This window comes from Vipera ursinii (assembly GCF_947247035.1).
Source record: "Vipera ursinii genome assembly, chromosome: 4".
Lineage (NCBI taxonomy): Eukaryota > Metazoa > Chordata > Lepidosauria > Squamata > Viperidae > Vipera > Vipera ursinii.
This window is the reverse complement of record NC_139514.1, coordinates 104,544,989-104,559,346: the sequence shown is the minus strand read 5'-3', so window position 1 is coordinate 104,559,346 and position 14,358 is coordinate 104,544,989.

Below are 14,358 nucleotides of genomic sequence, written 5' to 3'. Positions count from 1 at the left end.
CTTAGCAAGATTTTCAGAAAAGTGTTGATATTGTCTTCCTCCTATGGCTGAGAGACAATGACTGCTCCAAGGTCATCCAGCTGGATTCATGCCTAAAATAGGACTAGAATTCCCAGTCTCCCAGTTTCTAAACTGATGCCTTAATCTGCTATATTAAACTGAGTGTTATCTGTGTGAATTGGAGAAGTATATTTAATATATGATTACTTTTTCTCCTACTTATATATCGTCATAAAGCAATCAGACTGAAGTGACAATGACAAATTCTCTTTGTCTTTATGAATTAAATGAAATAGTGATATGTCATTTAATTCATGTATTTTTTATAATATATATTCACATATCTTTTATGATTTAAGGAGGAGATCACTTTGGTAGTGAGCTGCAGTGTAGCCTTTTTAGATTAAAAAAAAATCTAATTCAATATTTGATTCTGATCATATTTTTCAGTCCATATATTTGGTGGGTATTTTAAAGGGGTGGCATTCATGGAAAGGGATGTCAGAAGGCAGCTGAATGCATTCCTCCATTAAAATGAACAGGTATGGAAACAGCACTGCTGAAATTCAGCCATTTTGTCACCAAATGTTTGTGGTGCAATCTACAGAGGCCATATTCAGCCAATGATCTGAATGCTGCTTCTGTGCTCTGCCTTCTCCCTAACCCAGGGGTCCTCAACCTTGGCAACTTTAAGACTTGTGGACTTCAACTCCAAGAATTCCTTCAGCTGGGAGTTGAAGTCCACGAGTCTTACAGTTGCCAAGGTTGAGGACCCCTGCCCTAACTGATGGAAATGTTCAATAATTTTAAACTATTTAAAAGATTTCACAGACAACCTTAACCTCGCCCCTTCTACTACTTTCTAATCAGTTTCACAATCCCCGTTTATACAAAGAACAAAAATCTGTCTGGCCTGATTTTTCTTTTTAATTTAAGCAGCATGCAGAGAACTTCTGCCTCACCCTGCCTTCCAGCCTCTGAGCTCAAATGAGTCATTTGTCCACTCACGCACAGGTACAGATACAAGTAGGAGTCCTGACCTGCAACTTGCTACTTTGGTTGCAGAATTTGCTGCCTTCAGTATGAATTCATTTTCCATGAAAAGCCTGCAGCATATATTGAATAATGAAGGAGTACGGTCTCAGTTCATTTTCCCCTTTCTGTATATGGGATAAGGGGATTTCTATCTCTTCCGAAGTCCCTCTTTAGTTGTTCAGCTGGAAAAATACAGAGCCCACGCTGATGTCTATTAGTGTTCCAAGGTCACAGAAATGAATAGTTTGGAGAAAGTGGGGAATGAAAGTGATATTGTGTGCCCAGTCCCTATTACCCTAAAAGCTCCAAAGAGTTCTACAACACCTTCCTTACTTATATTTAAGATGGTGTGAGCCTTTTCACTCTTTGTACGATATAAAGGATTATTCCTCAGACAAACAACCGAAAGTCAATTTCTCCTCCTCTTTCTCTTCATGTAATGCACTATAAGCCATTTCCTAAACAGACACAAACACTTACTGCTTTCCTCATTTTGTTCCATGTGGGTAAGTGCAAGCAGGCAAAAAAAGAGAAAGCACTTGTCCTTTTTTCCTTTCCTGTCCATAAAATTCAAATAAGGCGAATTTCTACAGAGCTTACAGATTCAATCCTCAAAAGAAGAACTGTGAGTTTATGAACAGATGCCCTTCTTCAACTGACAATTGCTCCTTGCAGATATATACTATCTAATGTATACATGACATGCTTTGGGAGCTTCTCATTCCTATTCTATTTACTTTAATGGAACTGCGTGAACACAATGCTACCCAATCAATGTCAACATTGACATTGTCAGTAGAAGGATTCTTATTTCTTTCTTCTCTTTTGAAACATTTGAAAAACTTTACTTTAGAAGATGGCTGAACTTTATGTACTTAAGATAACCTGGCTCCTACTTTTCTAATAAAACAGATAATCAATCATTTGATATTTTTTTTAAAAAAACTACAAAGAAATAAAATCACAAGAAAAATAAAAAAAATGTCTTTCTTTGAGGAAAAAATAAATTTAACCTAGGATTTTTAACCTATGCATCTCAGCGATATGAGATGTTCATAGATGGGGGCTCAATAAAGACCATATTTAGTTTATGCTAAACTAACAATCATTTGATATTTAAAAAAAACTACAAAGAAATAAAATCACTAGAAAAATAAAAAAATAATGTCTTTCTTTGAGGAAAAAATAAATTTAACCTAGGATTTTTAACCTATGCATCTCAGCGATATGAGATGTTCATAGATGGGGGCTCAATAAAGACCATATTTAGTTTATGCTAAACTAACAATCATTTGATATTTAAAAAAAACTACAAAGAAATAAAATCACTAGAAAAATAAAAAAATAATGTCTTTCTTTGAGGAAAAAATAAATTTAACCTAGGATTTTTAACCTATGCATCTCAGCGATATGAGATGTTCATAGATGGGGGCTCAATAAAGACCATATTTAGTTTATGCTAAACTAACAATCATTTGATATTTAAAAAAAAAAACTACAAAGAAATAAAATCACTAGAAAAATAAAAAAAAATAATGTCTTTCTTTGAGGAAAAAATAAATTTAACCTAGGATTTTTAACCTATGCATCTCAGCGATATGAGATGTTCATAGATGGGGGCTCAATAAATACCATATTTAGTTTATGCTAAACTAACAATCATTTGATATTAAAAAAAAAACTACAAAGAAATAAAATCACTAGAAAAATAAAAAAAATAATGTCTTTCTTTGAGGAAAAAATAAATTTAACCTAGGATTTTTAACCTATGCATCTCAGCGATATGAGATGTTCATAGATGGGGGCTCAATAAAGACCATATTTAGTTTATGCTAAACTAAATATTCAGTCACAGTTTTGTTCCATACAGTATTAACCTTGTGAACTCTAAAGCTTCCTCCTTCCATGGTGTATTCAAGATGGGCAGTGATTAATATTTATATGTTACTTATATACAAGGGTGTGGGTCTATACATATGTTGCATATGGTATGTTTAAATGTGTGTTATGTATGTGTACACTTTGAGAGCAAACAACAAAATTTCATTTTTAATGTGTGCCATTGTGCCCACAGTAAAAGATGACAATAAAGGTTATCTATCAAAATAATGTAAAAATGTCAGCAATTTATGGCCTGTGGTAGCTGACAGCAAGTAGAATTTTCCACAGCTCTGTGCTGTTATCTGGTGGTTCTTTTTTTTTCCTTTCAATCCAAATATGAAATCAGTTAAATTAATCAAATCAAATTAATCAAATATAGCCTTAGTGAAATGAGCATCAAAAAGTATCCTGGAGTATGAACAGTCATGCTAAGATGTCTTAAAATTAAAATCCCTAAATATTTCAGATTTAGCATGTGTTCAAACAAACTTGTTTCCTCTTGAGAGAAAAGAAGAATTATTCTTTGGAGTTAGCATTTACAGCAGGTTGGCCTGAAAATAAGTTCCCAAAGTTCATGTTTTCCATTTATTCTAATCCTTTTATCCTTTCAATTCAAGTCACTGAGTTTGAAAAAGCACAATTCAGCCTTTTGTAAAATCTGGTAATCCTGTATAAACCAAAATCTCAGCTTGCATGGCATGCTTCCAAAATATATTGAGTTGCATTAATTCTTCTAAAACTTTTTAAAATAAATTTTAACATACCCACTCAGGCACAGAAGCAAACCTTGCAGTTTTTTTGGTTTTTTTTTTAGTCTCAATGAATAGCATTCATATTTCAATAGTTTGCAAGAGAGAGTTTAAAAAGGCTGAAGTAATTCTGTGTTTAAGAGCTTAGAGACAAAAGAGCTTCTTTTCTTGTCAATTATAATATTTGAAAAGAAAATGATGTTAATTTCTTTAACAATTTAAACACAATTCTTTTTGACAGCTGGTTACTTTGCTACCCAACAGAGACAACAACAGTTAGGGATGATGGACTGTTATAAAACCAATCCATTTTACTACATCCTCAACAGCATGGATTTTTCTTCTTCTTTGGCAACACTTGCTCAGATTTAATATTTTACATATCCAGGTAGAATGTAAAATTATGTCAGGGGACTACACATCCTATCCAGTCTCAGAGACTAAGTAGGGTTGAACCAAGTTATAACTTCAGTGAGATATTGCCAGAAAATTTCACATCTTCTACACTAAACAGGGATGCATTTTCTTTTTTTTTCCCCTTTTTCTTAAGGCTGTGTAGAATGCAAATTACATCCATGTTGTTGTCATAGATGTCTCCAGGAGTCATGTTCAGCCTAGTAGCAATGTTATGCCCTTAGCATCAAATTGTGATTTGATCTTTGCACCATCACGTTTTGAAGCATCCAAGTAAATGTGTATCAATGGACTGGGAAATTTAACTTTATTTTACCAGTGTTAGTCTATTATTGATCCACAGGAAGCTAAAAAAAAAAATCTCAGATTCATTCTCCTACAATTCAGTGTAGAATTTCTTTGCAATGCTATTGGTAGTAAAGTATTCTAGATCTCTGATTGCTTCAGTAAATATTAATAAGCCATAAGGCTATAACAAATTTACCAATCTCTGTTTTGTCATAGTACAAAGGCACTTGGGCAATTTACCTTATTCACAGTTCTAAGTTCAAAGAATTTGAATTTGTCCCAGTAAGTGAGAATAAAGAATGAGAGCCATTTGAATTTATTGTACGTTTGTAATTAGGACTACATATAAACCAGAATAGCAAGAGGAGAATCTGGCAAGGAACATCTAATTGGTTGCAGATTAAGATAAATTCTAAACTTTCATGGGCAAAACATGGCAGAATCTGATGATTATTGGGGATTTTAGATTGCTAACTACAGTGTTTAGGCTTTATGAATTTTAGAGGAGGCCTGGATTTCTTTGAAAGCTGGAAGGTGGAGATACTTTAGCTAAACGTTGAGGGGGAGGAAAAAATAAGAGATGGGATTTACAATTTTTGTGAAGAGTTCTTCCATTCTCCCTATAATTCAAGCACTGGCATGTATCAGCAAAACACTGCCTGGATGATTTTACGAGGAAGACACCATTCATTATTCAGGATTTGTTTTGTACAATGGGCTACAGTATTTGAAATAGATTTAAAAAATGAAGAGAGGGACAAAAGAGAGAAACCCAGTCAGGCAATCTCTTCCTTTTTTTTATCCCATTGGCTTTACAAAAAAGAAGAGTATAATAATATGCTATTAAAGAGTTGTTTCTCCAAATAGGAACGCTACCTGGCAATTTATTTGGGGATGGTGACAATTATAATCCAACATACTTGGAGTGTGTTGGGGTGGAATGGTGGCTTAGTAGTTAAGACACTGGGCTTGTCAGCCTGAAAGTTGGCAGCCCAGGTTCAAGACCTGAATGCCATACAACGGGGTGTCCTCACCACAGGTCCTGCCAACCTAGCAGTTTAAAAGTACTCTGAGATGTTGTGGTGGCCATATGACCTTGGAAATGTCTTGAAACATTTCAATGACCTTGAAATGGAGGTTAGCACTCCCCCCTATAGTCAGCAATGACTAGCAGAATTAAAAGATGTTTATCACTGTCTACTCTGTTTATCCCAAAACTTATAATTTATGTAACAACATATTAGCATGTCCAGGAACTTGATAGATATAAGGAAATCAGAATGATACATAGCCCCCTTATTAGATCAATTGATTGGAACTATATTTTTACTGGATTAGAAAAATCCAGTATAACCATTATGTCTATAGGAGATTCAAATAATTCAAAATCAGCAAATACTTTAGAAAATATTCAGGGCAATGAGGAAAAAAAAGTCATACACTTTTTTCCCACTGCACCATAAACAGGCAGATGGTTTTTGGTGAATTGTGAGGATTTGCGTTCTTCCTTTCCAATAACTGTAAACCTGCTTGGGAAAAAAATGAGATGCTGTCTAAAATCATATATACTGTACTGTATGTATTCAGTATTTGCAAATATGCAAAAATATATCTCAGTGATGTTAATATGTTTTCTTCCAATTCCATATAGACTTGGGTTATTCAGTATTAAGGAATGAAATAGCAATTACACTGTGAAGAACTTGATTATTGATAATTGGCATATAATCAACAACCACTGGCAATGAAACATGGAACAACATACTAGTAATATTGCAATCTATCTTCTAAATTGACAGTTATGCTGCTGTCCTATCATTCACCCAAAATATTTCTTCTTCCTGAAATAAAGTAGACCATGATGTTTCTTCTTATTCCATAGACAGAAGGTAGTTTATAACTTGATATGATTAAGGCCTCAAACAATAAAAAATAGCATATATATGTCCCTGCTCAAAGTGGTGGAGAGAATTGAATATAGCAGCTGGATCATCATCTTCATGCTACAGGATAAAAGTTAATATAAAAAGGAAGAGGCTGATTGAGGACAGTGAATACCCTGCATGGTGTTTGAAAGACAACCTTCAAGATAACCCCCCCAAAAAAAAGAGGGAGGGGAGATACTAATGCAAAGAAGGTAAAAACCCAAAATAATTTAAATAAGAAGGAAGTGCTTTCAACAGAGGAGGGTATAAGTTGACTTAATGAGGAAAGGACCCTTGGAATGACAAAACAATCCCATTTAGAATTATAAATGGGGTAGTGCAGACATGTCAAACACAAGGCCCGGGGGCCGGATCCGGCCCGCAAAGTGGTTTCATGCGGCCCGCGAAGCCATCCTGGAAACAGTGAGGGAACGGCCCCCACTGCCTTGGCCCTGACCCAGAGACCCTCCTTCTGCCAGAGACCCTCAGATTGTCCCACTCTTGCCCAGGCCCCCATAGGCACCCTTGATGCGAACAATATAGAGCTGGCCACGCCCACCCAATAGGTCATACGCACTCTAGCCACACCTACCCAGTAGGCCACGCCCACCCAGGCCACACCCACCCGGCCCCCTGAGGGCAACCGCAATGCTGATGTGGCCCTCAATGAAATTGAGTTTGACACCCCTGGGGTAGTGGGTTGAATCTCCTTTGATAAGGACAGTAGTAGTTGCAGCGGCATTTAACAACAGAAAAAAAAATATCAATCAATAAAACCAGCAAGAGCCATGGCATGGAAATAAGAAATATTTTGTGGACACATATCCAGGTTGCAAAAACACATGATCTTCTGACTAAATAGCTCCATATGGTAGAAACATCTTTCCAGACATCCTCCGGTTGATTATACGTGTTCCAAGCTGGATGTATGCCTTGAAACCTTATCCAATATCCTGGAAAAGCAAAAACCACTATCTCGCTATGCCAAGCTGAGCTGCATTTCAGCCAATGTTCAAAATGTTTGCACATGTATGCACATACCCTAATAGAATAAAGTATATTAATGTTAGATTTGTTTCCTAAACTAAAATATTCAGAGCAACAAGAACAGCTAATCATAATCATTATATATGATCATGGAAGAGAATTGGTCCCAGAAAAGAAGCTAGGGGAGGTATATTGAGATAAACTTAAAATAAAAAATAAAAACCAAAGAGTTCTAACTATGGTTCACTTGAATTACTGCTTATTACCTTAATATGCCAACTAATCTTCAAGATTTACTTGATTATGTTGGTCCATGGTGCTACCCTTGATGCGAACAATGTAGAGCTGGCCACCCTCACCCAGTAGGCCATACGCACTCTAACCACGCCCACCCAGTAGGCCACGCCCACCCTGGCCATACCCACCCGGCTGATGCGGCCCTCAATGAAATTGAGTTTGACACCCCTGCCTTAGCCATTCATCATAGAGTTTAACCTGGGGACTCTTTACAATCTTTGTTGCTGTTCTCTGCACTCTTTCTAGGGACCTCAGCATCTTTCTTTCTTTCTTTCTTTCTTTCTTTCTTTCTTTCTTTCTTTCTTTCTTTCTTTCTTTCTTTCTTTCTTTCTTTCTTTTTTGCATCATGGTGACCAGAACTAGAATATTTGACTTTTTGAAGCCTTACACTGCTGATTTCATCATATGCCCCAAAAATTTAATTTCACATTTTACAAAACAAGAGTGGGGAAAATAGATACAAGGCTTCCTTTTTTGTTGTTCTTCTCCCTTTTCTTAATGAAAGTCTAAGACACAATTACCTATAGACGTATTAGGATTTCAGCTTCTAGAATAAGCAAGAAGCCTTCAGCGTGATCTGTGCATTAAAATTCTAACATTCTAAGAAGACAAAGGAAAATTAGTAACTTTGTTAACAGATAATTCTCACATCCCTCTAACCATGTTAATTATTTTTTAAAAGACATATGCTACTGATATTACCCTCTCATTTCTGGCCCACAGATTGAAATTCTTTAAAAATAGAGTTTTCTTCCTTTTCCTATTATAGTTCGATGGTGACTGATGGCTCTGAAGGTAGAGACTGGGAACCAGCTGCTCCAGATGCTCTGTTTTTTTTTTCCTGGTCACTAACACTGTTCCCATGGCACTATTCTCATAACCACTTAGAACCAAAGCTCAGGAAAGATAAGGCACTTGGCTTCCACAGAGGCATTTGTCCACATAATGTCTACCCAGCACTTTTGAAAGTCCCATTCACCCATTACATACCTGGAGTAGAAAGTTCTTTTTGAAGAGCACTAGATATGTGATTATAAAAGTATGACCAGCATTTGTATTCTCATATGAGTATGAAAAAGAGAGGCAGAAGCAGACAATAAGAAAAACAGACACACAAACCTTGATCGACATACCTGGGAAAGATTTGGAGATTCCCATGGGAATAGTTAATTTGACTGATATAAGATACGAAAGATTCTAAAGATCTTTCTTTAGAAAGATAAAGTAGCTATTCTCAGGATGCTAGAGGATAGGAAAAAAACCAATTAAGGGCATTATCGATACCATGTTGTATGTGGCTAGAAATAGAATTGCTCAGTTAAAAGCTTGAGGATATTAGGAAGTACGTTTAGAATTCATCAAAGGATGTAAAAAAATTTCTGGTGGAAAAAGAAATATCTCTGAATTTTCACTTTCACTAGGCCAATTTACATGTGAAAGAAACTCTGAAAGAAACCAAAGAAGTCATTTTGCTTAATGAAAGTTTTAATTTGGAAACCGCTGGCTTTGTCCAAAGGTTGTCAAGTGTATATTGAGATGGCTTGCATATTCCTGTTTCATTTCTTCATAGAGCTGATAAACCTCAGCCATCTATTTTGAAGCTCTTTAAATTTGCCATCAGAAATGACATTTTACAAAAGACCTGAGTGATTTGAGTAATTAAATAGGTAAAAGGTAAAGGTAAAATCTTGATGTTATGCATTTTTCCCCAGATTACATATAAAACACGTTCAAGACAGCAAGAAATGTTGGTGGAGAGGTGGGTTTTCAATATTTCATGAGGTTGTAAGATGTCTGTTTGCAAAAATAAAATAAAAAATAAAAAATGAAAATATAATCATGTGGAGGCTGTAAAATACTAGTTGATGAACTAATTAATCAGCTAAGTTCATATTGAAGAAGAAAAGTTTTTTTTTAAAAAAAACATATTGTACAGTAACGATTAAATTTATATTCATCCCTTAAATACACAATTATTTATTACATCTGTCTGTCCATGATGATAGAAAAAGATTATAAATTGCTCATTTTGTATGTTGTTTTTTTCCTTCTCCTATTTTGTTTTTGCAGGTTTTTTTTTCCTGTAAATCTGCTTTTCATGTAAAATGTATATACTTCAATAGATAGAAATGTAATACAAAATAATTAATGTAATATCTTCCATTAACATTTTAGCACGACATTAATGCAATTATCAAAAGACAAATTCAAATGCTTTAAGGAAAGGTTACAATTCAGTTTCTGAAATTGGAGTAGATTTCTGTCCAGATGGTTCTAAAGTGGATTGTTAACAAACATTTACTGTATGTTAATGAAAGTATAAGCATGAAATGGGATTTTCCCCCTTCAAATTATTATTATTTTTTGTTCTTTTAATTCTAAGGACGCTTAGATTTTTCACCCCCTGCATTCACTCTGCATTTTAAAGATCATTTTATTTGTAAAATATATAATTATGGAAGAATCTCTATCTCTTATATTCTTTTTACAAACTTTTAATTCTTTAATTCGGGATAGAACTGGAGTGACTGAATGGAGTTGAGAATTTACTGACTGGATGCCCTTCTGACACCTACATGGAGTTTACAGCAGATATTTCAACTTTGTGCCCTATAGAGAAACATCTGCCACTGCCTAGGATTGCACTCTCAACCCTCTGAGTGGAAGGTAAGCATTGTCACCTCTAAGCCACATGTGTTGTACATTCTACTCAGCTTGGATTTAAAATTATCATGCTTCTAGCCATATGAAATGTTCTTTTTGTTACTTCAGAGATGCTGAAAAGGCATTCGACATGGTTTACTGAAAATCTTTCAAGTACATTTTATATTTTGTTGATATTTTAGATTTTTATGGTACTATCTGAATAATGATTAATAATAGGATATATTGTCTTTGGTTAATATATTTCCCAAAGTGCCTATCAAAAATGGTGTTTTTGGCCCTTTATCAGGAGGGGCAGAGTTTACAATTTTAATGTAAGTAGATGGCGTGTTTTATAGAAATCCAGAAATTTCTATTTCTATCTTACAGACAGAGAGACAGAACATTTTCATCAATCTAAATTCTGGTTGAAAGCTGCAAAATTATGTGTCTGTAGAGTTCCTCATGTACATTTCACCTGTGGGAAATTTTCTGAATTCTGCATCTCAGGCAAGGAAACACTTTCTTAATATGAAGAGGAAGGATGTGATGTTTTGATTAAAAGCTGAATTAAAGCAGTGCAACAAAAAAAACAGTTGACAAAAAGGACAACATTTTAATCAGTATCTTGACTGAAGTTTGCTGTATTTGAAGACTGACTGTTGATCTGCCTAGTCTGCTAATTATGTAATAAAAGATTGATCTGACCTCTCTGATAGGAGCCAAACCATTCCATATATCAAAGGTAGAAGATTTCTACATACTTGGAATATGTTATTCTGTCTTCTGAGTTAGCAGGCCTTAACAGAATGCATTATCCAAGACATTGGCCATTTGTGGTAAGTTGAAACCCTCTTCTGAAATATTTACAACCATCTATTAATTATCAAACAACCATGTGTAAATTTTACACCTGATCCTCAGGGGTTTTAACCACTGGGAAAACTAATTTTACTTCTTGCTCCATTTTACACATCAGACAAAATAATATCTCATGGGGATTCTTACTTATCTCATTCCCCATGAAGGATTAACTCCATGAAGGTATTTGACTGCATTATGAAACAGCCTAAGCAAAAGATGGGCAATATTTACATGCTTCTGTGTGTATGTTCAGATGTGAAAATAAATATGATGTTGCAAAGCAATATCCTACCTTTTTAATTAAAAAGTTTTTAAAGATTTTTAAGATTGTTTTTTTTAAAAAAAAGAGGCACGAAATATAATAAGCTCCTTGATAGAAGATTAGCATATACAGGAACCTACATGTAGCCACTTTGTTTAACCTGGCGTGAACTGTAATGATGACTATACTTATTAAGGAAAGCTCCACTAATAAACTCAAATACTAAGTTGCTTATCCAGATGGATGCATAGTTACTTACTTCAGAATTTAACATTATACAGGTATAATCAAATTAAGATCAACACAGATATTTGCATCAAACATTTCAAAGTATTAGAGATAACTGAGCGTGTGGGAACATGAGAAAATGACTTGTAGTCATGATATTCAGCATAGATTAGGTTGAGCTATCTGCCAGCAATATGGTTTTGATCATTTCAACGTTGTTCCTTGCATAAGTTCCATGCAATAGAGAATTACACTTCTCTCTAGAGAGTAATTCATCTGAAGATCTTACAGTAGATGGACTGAAGCATTCTGATATTCAGTATTTCTCTTTGGCTTACTCAATTGTACTAGGAGCAATGACAAATAGTGCATTTCTTATAATGAAGACCCTTAGCGTATTTTATGCCAACTTGACACTGTCTTATTGAGGCTTTTAACATATTGCACACCAAAATGTTCAGCTTTTCCATGGAGTTTATCCTCAGTAGTAAACTGCCCATGACATATGGATTTCTTTAATAAGTATTTTCTGCATGTGAACATATGTATTGCTAATTGGCTATAAGTGCGGTCTTATGTAACAGTATTTAAATTGAAAAGGTCTAATCTATTGAAAAGGAGACTCGAAGGGAAAGGAAAGTATATAAAGACACTTCAGGGATGAAGGAAAAGCAATGTGGAAGTAATAGAGAAATGAACTAATTTTTCTTCTACAATTCAAATGAAAGTTAATGCCAGCAATATCTCTTTTCACCAATCCAATTTCAAATGCAGATCAATCCTTGGTAATTAAATATAATTAATAATAATAATAATGGCTTAAATTCAGAGAAGAAGAGAGAGTAGGCCAAGCTTGAATTGGATTCTGACTTTGTCTAGGTCAAATCAAATTCATTGTGTATTATAGTACTTTAAGTTTCCACAGACCACAAGGGTGAGGTGGGGTGGAGGAAGCATACTATAGCAGCAAAACAATGTGAGAAACAATTAGTAGCAAGTCTATATAACTCATTACAAGTCAAACTGAACAGCCAGTCAGGGATGGATGGCTAGGAATAATTTTAAAAAATTGGAAGCATTTTGTTTAGCACTCCTTACCACTCCATTTGCTTAAAATCCAGTTCCAGCACAATTTATTCTGTTTAAAGTTGCTGTTGTTTTTTAAATAACAGTCCAGTAATCCATTTTGGTAAATGCAAATGGAGCACTTCAGAACTAAAAAAAAAACCCTCAATGCCACTCTTTCCTCATTCCCAGAAATATAAAACAAATAGGAATCCCAAATACTCTGTGCCAGAGAAAAGATATGTTAGCATCTACTGTGCAAATCGTATTGACAAAGAAAGCACCCTTGCATTATCTAACACTGCATTCCTATTGGCACTTCAAATGCAATGGTGTGACTCTTCAATGTGTAATGAATAGTTACTACAAGGGAGCTGTAGGATATAGCTCAGGGGTAGGCAACCTTGGCTCTTTTATGACTTGTGGACTTCAATTCCCAGAATTCCTGGCTGGCTCAGGAATTCTGGGAGTTGAAGTCCACGAGTCATAAAAGAGCCAAGGTTGCCTACCTCTGATATAGGTAGACAGTTAAGTGTTTGTGGATTTTAGGAGGAGTCCTCCTATTCTACCCTTATGATATTAGACAACTCAGTATCAACAGTAGAGACCTTCAAACCTTTGCGTTCTATAATCTCACAGGACTTGTAATAGACCCCTAACATCAAAAACATCATAAACAAGGAACAAAGAATGTACTTCCTGCATCAACTCAGAAAGCTCAGATTGACCAAGGAGCTGGTGATACAGCTCTACAGAGGAAGTACTGTATTTCTATAACTATCTGGTTTGGTACAACAACCAAACAGGACAGGTACAGACTTCAATGGATAGTTAGGACTGCAGAAAAAACCAATGCAACCAGACTGCCTTCCATTGAAGACCTCTATACTGCACAGGTCAGAAGGAGGGCTGAAAAAATATCTACAGACCCCATACATCCTGGACATAAACTGTTTCAACTTCTCCCCACAGGATGCCACTACAGGGCATTGCATGCCAAAACAACTAGACACAGGGACATTTTTTCCCCTCATGCCATCTGCTGAACACCTAATTACCACAGTACTGTCTTATATCTAAGAATATTTACCCATGTAGTATTTATTTATTTATTATTGGGACTTATATGCCGCCCTATCTCCCAAGGACTCAGGGCGGCTAACAACAGTAACATATAATAAATACAGAAGTTAAGTATGGCTGTATTGCTATTATCCTTCACATTTTTTTTCTACTACCCTCTCCTATTAGTATTTTAGGATTATATTACCGTATTGTTTGTATGTAGATGTTGTTTGTACGTACCTTGTTGTGTGTATGTACACTGAGAGGTTACAACTGAGACAATATCCTTGTGTGCCTAATGACATTTGGTCAATAAACTATTCCATTCCATTCCATTCCACTCTATTCTGTGTTTGTTTTGTGTGTCCCTTTTTTGTATATAATTCTGCTAGTTCTTTATCTAAGAAATTACTATTCAGTGGCCATTTCTTTCTGTTTTTCCTTTTGCACAGACAGAATACATGCTTGTGGACAATCCTTCCAGTAGGAAGCAGCAATCTAGGTGTTAGACTTTGATTTTTTTTGCCTATAAATGAATCTCCTTTTCTGCTATTATTATAAAATGCTCACCCATACTGTTAGAACATTTCAACCTCCAACAATTCCAAATAGAATTTCTGTGCCTCCACACAATAATTCAAACAATAAAATGAAA